A 10,614-nucleotide genomic window follows, 5' to 3' on the forward strand; every position below is an offset into this window, starting at 1 on the left:
ACACTCACACTCACACACACACTCACACACTCACACACACTCACACTCACACACACACACTCACACACAAACACTCACACACACACTCACACACAAACACTCACACACACACACACACACACACACACACACACACACACACACACAAAACCATGCAGACATGCACGCTCATCCCTTATCACTTTAATGACTCACAGTTCAATGGCATTTGGGGTGCCTGAGAACATGACTAAATGCAAAGGTAGTTATGAATATTTAAAATAGCAGAACCTGTTGAGAAGTAGGTAAGAGAGGGTCATGGTATGGAATAACCCAAAGCCAGACTGAAAGAATAAAGAATAACCAATTACTGTTCACTTTTATACACTTCATAGTTCATCTTAGAAGTTGGGGTGTAGTCTGGGAGATTCCTTTAGTTTCCAACACTATTATAATGATGTCAGAAACAGAATCAGTTCATCATGCTCTACAAAAGATCATGCTTGACTCATTGTGCAAATAGACCACATCCTATTTTCTGATTTGATTTGTCCAAATAAGAGCACTGATTTATGCAAAGCTTATGGTAAATTAAGCATGTTTTCTGTCACAGAAATTGACAAGATTAAATGCCCTGTGCTCATCACGTTTGTGATTCTGGAAGGACCATTAACAAGCAAACATCTGGCCATTACTCCTGATGAATCTGTTTCTTGATATCTCTTGACAAGGAGAGTGGGTGGGGTCAGTGCATTCAAGCCCAGACGAGCTGCATTGTGATGACCCTGGCCACTGACTTCAGTAGTTATTGTTAGTGAACCATTCTGCATAATTGATTATTTGATACTGAAAGATGTAGTCATCATATTGTTCTATGCTGCATTGGCTCTGAAACAAACAAAAAATACTCAGAAGTTTTTCTGTTTGGAGCTCTGGCTGGTGACTTGGTTCATGGAGGAATGTGGTATGTGAGGGCTGTTATATAGCCTTGATTATCCATAGATACTTGCCATGAAGCTCTGATGATGTGGTAAAAAGAGAAAAGGCCTTCTCAGAAAGTGTCACAGTCAATAGGGTACTTACAGGCTGGAAGCAATCCCCTGATTGACTTCCTGCCTTGCAGCTTATAGGAGCTGAATTCTTAGTGACTTGCGGAGCAAACTGTCAAGAAGGACATGTATCCCAGCAACCTCTTGCCTCTAGGGCACTATTTGATACATTTCAGCAAAGAATATATTGCTAAATAAGATTTTTGTAGAGTCATTCTTAGTACTTTTGAAGGCCATGTGTTTATCACCAGAGTTCAGGGAAGAACAGCCAAGCAGATTTCCTCCTGAGCTCAGACAGAAGAACATCTTCTCTAAAGCCATGCGCCATGCAACTCCAAAGCTATGTGCCTGAATCCTGTAGTAGGTTGGCTCTCCGTTTTAACTGGCAGCCTTTGTCCTCTGTGCTCCCTCTTACATCTGATTTATATCCACAGTCATGAGAGATAGAAAGGATTCTAGACCTTACCCAGGTAATACTCCCAGTTATATTATGGAACAAAGAGAAATCAGAAAAATGATTCACTAGGTCCCACAAAGGAGTCAAATGCAAAGCTGGACCAAACATGCTTTTTCTCTTACATTCTGTTTTATTTCTTTTAACCCCTTTGAGGAAAATGGTAATGCCATCAGTTTGATGTGGCAGAGTATGATAGAGGATAATATTTAATACTATCTTCATTTGGTGTTTTCAGCAGAAGAGGTTCTCAATAGCATTTGCAGAGCATTTTGGGTCCTGTTTCACATTTTGTCTCTCAACTGTCTTCTGTAGTGCTTGGTTTGTTAATCTTTCTGTCTATCCCATCCAGGCATCAAACCCTACTACCCCGCATCCAGGTAAGGTGGTCACAGCTCCATTTATTCTACCTCAGCTTCTTCCATCCCCAGTTCCCTCTTATAAAGCTTTTAACGTCATATTTCTATATCCCTCACCATCATCCTGTGCTGCTCAGGAGTTTTAGTGTCAAATCACTCTTTACAGAGAAAAACCAAGAACCTTAGTACAGTATTTGATTTCACCCATTACCTCCAAATCTTAGGTAATGTAAAGTGAATCAACCTGGAAAGTTGAAGAGCTCAGGGCATCTTGTCTCAGCCATTATCTATGTGACAAGGGGCAGGTGCTTAATATCTGTGTGGCTGAGTTTCCTAGTGTGCAATGCAGGTTACATGTGGATGAATACTGCTAGGTTTTCAGGTTGTTCTCATTCCAGCTACAGCGCTCACAACCCTTCACCACGAACCCTGTACTTTGGTGGACATTCTGGCCATTTCCTAACAAGCCACGCTTATTGTTTAATTGCATCATGGAGTGGACATTTCATCCTGTTGAAATCCTATCTGTCCTTTCTGAGGCAGCCAAAAAACTACTTGGAGCCATTTCTGATTGCATTTCTGATGCAATACCAGTTTCTGACTGTGTTTTCTCCTATTAGTTCTTAATGAGAAATGATCTCCTGTCTGTGTCTCTTCTATAACACTTTTTTCTCTTCTTTTTCCTTTTTTATTGGATATTTTCTTTATTTACATTTCAAATGTTATCTCCCTTTCCTGGTCCCCTCTGGCAGCCCCTATCCCATCCCCCCTCCCCCTGTTTCTATGAGGGTGATCTTCCACCCACCTACCCACCCACTTCCACCTCCCCGACCTCAGTTCCCCTACACTGGGGCATCTATTGAGTCTTCACAGGACCAAGGACCTCTCTTCCCATTGATGCATGACAAGTCCATCCTCTGCAATGTATGCAGCTGGAGCCATGTGTACTCCTTTGTTGATGGCTTAATCTCTGGGAGCTCTTGGGAGACTGGTTGGTTGATACTGTTGTTCTTCCTGTGGGGTTGCAATCCCCTTCATCTCCTTTGGTCCTTTCTCTAACTCCTCTATTGGGGACCTCCTGCTTGGCTGCAAGCATCTGTCTCTGTATTTTTAAGGCTCTGCAGGGCCTCTAAGGAGGCAGCCATATCAGGCTCCTTTCAGCATGCACTTCTTGGCATTCACAGTAGTGTCTGGGTTTGGTAACTGTATATGGGATGAATCCCTAGGTGGGGCAGTCTCTGGATGGCCTTTCCTTCAGTCTCTGCTCTACACTTTATCTCCATATTTGCTCCATATTTTGTTCTCCTTCTAAGGACTGAAGCACCCACACTTCAGTCTTCCTTCTTCTTGAGTTTTCTATAATACTTTTCATAATATCTGTTTTTATACATGCTTTCCTTTCCCTTCCACATGACAATTATATCTGTATCATCTTCAGTGCGTTTGCTTCATAAGAACTTGGTCCATTTTCACAAATACAATACTAATAAATATTTTTTTTCAGATTAAAAATTCACAGTTGTGCCAAGGAAAGAACTGTAGTATCTATTATTAGCCGAAAATTAAGTAATGAGATATAGATATAGGTCATGTGACTATTATATTGGCTCATTTAGGGAATGTTGGACTATTTGGAATTGAACAGATTCGGTCATTATTGGTGTACTAATTGGTGATATCTACCTGATCTCTTACTGCTCTCACTTTGTGGGAGGCAGTTTTAACCTACGCAGCCTAGGCCTGGTCCACAATGGAGCTGAGACCATCTGGAAACATTTGGCATAGGAGTGGGAAGAACTGAAGATTCCATTTGCATCAGAATACTGAGGATGAGAGGAAGGAAGAGAGAATAGGAGAACATGGTTAGTAACAAACACTGCACCTTGGCCATGGAGGTTATGCCTTCAGAAACCCCTACTGGAAACATCTACTTACATTTATTAGCATCTGTTCCATGGGACTGAAGACTGTAAAATCACCATCTGGCTCCATCTTCCTTCTATGGTGTTAAGACAGGAACTATTTTCCACCTTTGAGAATGGAGACAATTTAGACCACAGTTATCTGCTAAATAGTGAGTGGCCCAGGGAAAACTGCTTATTTTCTGCCATTAATTATGCAACTGCAAATATGTCTGTTTGAATGAAAGTGATCAGATGTTTCTCTTGTTAAAGTGTTCATTTTGATGGACTGTTTTTGGAAAATTTAAACACATCAACAAAAGCAAATGTTTGCTAAACTCTCACCAAGTGACAAATTCCATGTCAACTGAAACTAAAGCCTAGAGCTCCTTCCCTGCCTCCTTATTCTCTACACTTCATAGTGAGTCACAAAGAAGCTTTGGTTGTGAGCAGATCACTAGACTAACGGTAAGAGTGGGGCTTACCATGCATAGCACAGTGACTCCGAAAGGCCTCCTTTAGTTCCTTGGCAGAACTTTCATTAGTTTAATGGAAGTACAATTTGATAGAAACATGTTTCCAGTTCACTCTGCATGCCAGCTCTTATGTTGACCATGGCAGATGGTTACACTGAGTCTTTATTTAAGCATTGTTTCTAGACAAGGGAGAGGAAATGAAAATCTCTTATCATCCACAGGGCTGTCCCATTCTACAGCACAGTTGATCAAAATAGTTTATAGAAGATAATATGATAATTTAAACCCTCGTTTTCTTCTATGGCAGTAAGAATCACTGAATATATTTCTGTGTAAAAATATATGGTGATAAGTGACACTAACTTCTGAGAAATAAAATACTAAATAAAATAACAAATGTGAAAAAAATCCAAACAACTGCTGACAAGAAAGGTATGGTTTGTAGTGTTAGAACATTTATTCCTCTGTTATTTGCAAGTATGCCATTGAGAATGCACTGAACGTTTTGTTTTAGGAGCAGGAAAATTCAAAAATAATATACTTGAGACAATACTCCTTCTTTAAACTGTCCTTTACAGACTACAGGCTTTGAATTCAGGGCCACAGCTACAAATTTACTAGTTGTATATGTACAAGTTACATAACCTCTTTGGAGCACTTTTCCATTAATGAGATGGAGATAATAAATTGTGGCTACTATGTAGACACTGCCAAACACAAAATAATGTATCAGTAAATGGTTGCTAGTGAGTGCTTTCAGGAGTGGATTCAAGTCTACATCCCTTGAATATGAGGACTCCAGAGGGAGCAGATGGTTCAATGACACTTGGCCAGAGTAGACTGCAGAGGCTACCATCATCTACATAGGCAGTCCTTCTGCCTATCCTTTCTTACATTCAGGCATTCAGCAAATGATGTGACTCTACTGCTTTGAGGATGAGAACACAAACAGGCTTCATTTTCCCCAAAGAACTTCTAACCAGCAGATAAGAAAAGATATGACACAAGAATAGCTATAGAATGCCAAGTTACTAGAAAGAGTCATAATGATATGGGATTCATGAAGACAGGAAAATAATTTCTCTGTGGCAGAAGAGGACAGCAGTAGTTAGGGTGTTTGGTGAGTCTCTGTGTGTCATATGGATTAGGCATCTTCTTTTAAACTGTACTGTAACGAGGTAACATTTTTCTTTTTATTTATTCTGTTCTCATACAATACATCCCAAACACACCTCCTCTTCCTCCACTCCTTCCAGCACTACCCCCTGTAAAAGAAAATAATTATTCTGTATGTATTAATTAATTTGGGGAATTAATATGGTGGCAGTTATTCCTTAAGCAGATGGTTCCCCATATAACTACACAAAGACCTTTTAATATTTCAAAGCCTAGGCCTGAGCTAGGTAAACTCTCAACTAGTTCACCTATGTTAACCAGACCACCTAGACTCATCCAGCCGCATGGCTAGCTACACCTTCCATGTCTGTAGCCAAGTCTATCTCTCTGATGTCTCCTGGTGAAAGGACCTTCCTTTTTCTTCTTCCTAGAGTTCCTTTCTTACTCCCAGGAAGTCCTGTCTATCATTCTCTACTGTCCAATCACAGGCGTTAGCTTTTTATTGACCAATTACCTTGGGGAGCAAGGTTTGCACAACAAAAGCTAGTGTATGTCAGAATTGGTTCTTAAGGCAATCTAGAGGTAGATAATTTAGCATTTGAATACACAGAAGCACCAGACCAATTTTAACACATCCCCACCTACCCTCATCCCCAGATATACTTCTCTTTACCTTCAGAAAAGAGCAACCCTCTGAGGGATATCAATCAAACTTATCGTAACAAAATGCAATTAAGATTAGGCACAAACCCTCATGCCAAGACTGGAGGAGGCAACCCAGTAAGAGGAAAAGTGTCCCAAGAGCTGGCGATCTAGGCAATCTTGATCTGATATGAAACCAAGAGAATTATACCTTCTCCCTCCAAATGACTGATACTCTATTCTTGTGTTTTCAAAACTAACATGAAACCAATTCTTGAGTCACTGAGTTTTTTTTTTAAACAATGAAAATCTGTATTTAAATACTTTTTCCTTATACATTTAAGCTCTGCTTCATGAATCATTTATTATAATGTGAATTTTGCTTTGACTATTAGATTTGGCAGATAGATAAATATGAAAATTTTATATTGAGTGATATATTTAATAACAAAAGTATAATGTGGCTCTGATTTCTTATGTTTAAAAGAGACGGTTTTGAATGTTAACCTTCACTTTTTGGAGATTACTTGCAAAATAAAATTATATTTTGATAATATAATTCTCTTATTGAAAACTTAAGTTCTTAGGAATTATTTTTTAAATGTAATTCACATATAACTTATTTGATTAACTTTTATAGCATAAATGTTTGTTTAGTTCCTATCAAGTCATTTTAATGCTTATTGTTGGGCTTGTGTAGAATAATTACTACACTAAGTCAGTGGTTCTCATCTTTCCTAGTGCTGTGACCCTTCAATGCAGTTCCTCTTATTGTAGTGACCCCCAACCAGAAAATTATTTTATTACTACTTCATAATTATAACCTTGTTTCTGTTATGTATTATAATATAAATACCTGATATCATGATATCTGCTATGCAAACACTGTGAAAGGCTTATTTGATCCCAAAGAGGTCATTGACTCACAGGTTGAAACAATACTGCACTAAGTTGAGTTTGTTGATATAATTTTAGTTGTATGAGTTATTACTGTTTTGAATGCCAATGTTGGAAAAAGCAAGGGACTTTTGAGTAAATAGATTAACTGTTGCTGATAGATCTCAGATAACTAAGCACTTCGTACACAGGTCTGGAAAAGCTGTTTGTGAATTTCATTTAGGTTCCTATTCCATGATGCACAATGATCTTTGCGGGACAAGGATATGTTAAACGATCTTGAGTAGGTCATCGTTAACTGCCACTGTATTCTAAAGTATAATTTCTAGGCAAGGGAATAGGATTCATATTTGTTTTAATTAGGGTTCCTATTCCTATGATGAAACACTGGTTTTGGGAGGAAAATTATTTTAGCTTATACTTCCAGGTAACAATGCATCACTGAGAAAGTCAGGGGTAGGAACTCAAACAGGGCAGGAACATGGAGGCAGGAGCTGAGGCAGAAGCCATGGAGGAACGCTGCTTACTTGTTTGATCTTCATGATTTCCTAAGTATGCTTTCTCAAAGAACTAAGGATGACAAGCCCAGGGATGGCACCATGCACAATGGGCTGCTCTCCACATAACTAATTAATAAAATCTCTTACAGCCAGATCATGTGGAGGCATTTTCTCAATTGGTGTTCACTCCTTTCAGATAACTCTAATTTATGTCAAGTTGACAAAAACCTAGCGAACACAAGTCCCTACCCTTGATCATAATACTATCACTATGGACTTTGATATATTTAATATTTTTATGAAACACTTTTCTTGTCTATAGAATGGGAGGCAGGTAACAACTATTCACACAACACGCAGTTTAAGTATGTAAGAATTAGATGGGTAAGTCCCTAAAACAAGCATCAGTCACATTTGTGCCAATGAATAATCATCCTCAACCACTCTGTTTGATGAGGCTCACCACTCCTGGTCTACAGATGAGAAGAATAAAGGATGCAGGAGTAGAATGGCTTATCTCTATTTTCAGGGCATTGGAATTCATTCAGGTAGAAAGATCTGTAATAGCCTTTGAGCTTTTCCAGTTTCTTTTTGATATTTCTGGTACCTATAAGGAAATAACCCCTACATGTCTTATATGTGATTATCTATATCGCAGACTCTAGCTGGAAGAGGAACATATTGGAGTGACCCAATGGAGGATAGAAAGTGTCAGAGTATTACATTAGACACATAAGGATGTTTAGGGACTGAAGGCTGAGAAAATAAGCATGCCAGCATTGTATGTTATTGCATAGCCACCCGATCTGATCTAGATAAAAGCCAAAAAGGAAGCTGTGTTCCTTTTACAAATGCTACATTTAGAGTAAATGTTTAAATCTTGGAATTTTATGAACATAAAGTTATGATATTTGTGCTATAAAACACATCTCTATCCTGTTGGTACTGAAGAGCTCTCTGAAGTAGGTTAAGAAATCATTTCAACTGCAAGTTCATTCAAGTCTTCCTCTAACTAACTGGCCCCAAAGACAAAGGTGTCTAAGTGAAATAATACTAATAAAAAAGAATTTTATTTTGAAAAGGAACATTAGTGAAATAGATCAAAAGGCTTAAAGTATAATTTTTAAAAATGATAGCTGGGAGAAAAAAATTGACAAGGTTAAAAAATAACAATAAAGATGAGGGTTTTGTCAATCACTTTGACCCACTATTCTTACATTTATCTACATCACCTGTTATGTCCACCTCATCTCAGGTATTTCATTCATTATTACATAGTTCACATATTTTATGTTAAGGGATTAAGGCATAAAATGGTAGTTTAAAAAAAAGTCAGAGAACTGGTTTATAAAGAAATTCTTGAATGTGTTTGTCTTTCTGAATGTCCAGTCTCACTATATTTTCTCTTTCTATTTAGTCTTGTCATGTTTCTGAAGTTCCCCTCCCCCACCACCTTGGAATGAGTGTAAGAGTAATATCTACTACTTCAATCTTGAACCATGGAATCTCCTGTGAGATTCCTTTCTTTACCATTTCTTTTCCCTTTTGTTCATGAATATAAAGTATGATAAAGCCTCAAAGATAAAGGAAGCCACATCTAGAAAGACACTATCATCATCATCATCATCATCATCATCATCACCACCACCACCATCATCATCATCATCATCATCATCATCATCATTTAATCTTGAAGGGTCAAGAAGATAAAGCAGTCCCGGATGTCCATCTGCAATTTATGTGTGGAGTAAATGAAATTTGTTTATGTGAACTTAGGGCTTAGTGTTTTATTTGTGGTAGAAACTATTATGAGCCTTTTTGATTAGCCTTTTTTTTTTGTTGTTCTTTTTTTTTTTTNTTTTTTTTTTTTGTTCTATTTTTTTTGTTTTCTTTTTTTTTTTTTTTTTNTTTTTTAGCCTTTTTTTTAAATGAAGGCCACTCATTAAAGTTAAGAATTTATTTTCAGAAGAACAGTCAGCAGAGAACCCATTATTTTTCAACTGCCCTTAAAATCACTAGACCAAATCTATGTCTGTCTGAAGTCATCATCTTACAGCTTTGCCTTTCTTTCAATGATTTATACTCATGCTTTTGTAAAGGCTGGAACCCTCATCCTTCCTGGGGAGATCTCTACAGAGTAATTACAGTGGCAGAGCTCTCAGTGAGGTAGTCTGATGATCAAAGAACTTTTTTTTTATGTTCAATCTTTCTTGACTTCATCTCTTTTCTATGAGCATTAATACAAAAAACAAAAACACAAAAAAACCTACGTCTATGAGTATGCCTTATATGAACATCCTGTCATTATTCATGGAGTTGAAGCAATGAAATGTCTCTAACCAATTTTTGCATGGCTCAGGACATTATTCAGATAGCAATGTGAATTTTAACATTTATTTAGGACTCAAACTTTTACTTATGGTATGTTGTTGTATAGCTACCTTTTCTGATGTAGACAGCGGCCAAAAAGGAAGCCATGTTTCTTTTCCAAGTGAGTAAATGGAGAGTAGAGTTTCTTCAGTTTTAATGCAGAAGAAAATATTAAGATGAAATACCTTAAATTATCCACAGTTCTAAGTTAATTTCAACTTGACTGGGTATAGAGTTCAACTGAGATTTTATATTCTCAATATGAGTGATACAAGTATGGGGATGTAGAATTCACACCTAAATTCTTTGATATTTAGTATGTTCTGTAAAACAGGATGCCATCAGTATCTGTTTGGGGTTAATGTTAGGAATAATATGCTACTATATTTACTCAAGTTAGTAAGATATTAAGCTAAAACATTACATATGATCAATTATGACTGGCTATTTTCTTTTTTTATCAATTTTTTTATGCTTTTTAATCTTTATTTAAAATATTCTTTTTTTAATTATTATTATTTTCTTTATTTACATTTCAAATGCTATCCCAAAATTTCCCTACACCCCCCCGCCCACCACTGCTCCCCTCCCCACCCACTCCCACTACTTGGCCCAGGCCTTGCCTTGTGCTGGGTCATATAAAGTTTGTAAGACCAACGGGTCTCTCTTCCCAATGATGGCCGATTGGGCCATCTTCTGCTACATATGCAGCTAGAGACTCGAGCTCAGGGGGTACTGGTTAGTTCATATTGTTGTACCTACAAGGTTGCAGCCCCCTACAACTCCTTGGGTACTTTCTCTAACTCCTCCATTGGGGGCCCTGTGTTCCATCCAATAGCTGACTGTCAGCATCCACTTCTGTGTTTGCCAG

The sequence above is a fragment of the Mus pahari genome, chromosome 4 (assembly GCF_900095145.1).
Source record: "Mus pahari chromosome 4, PAHARI_EIJ_v1.1, whole genome shotgun sequence".
NCBI classification, from domain to species: domain Eukaryota; kingdom Metazoa; phylum Chordata; class Mammalia; order Rodentia; family Muridae; genus Mus; species Mus pahari.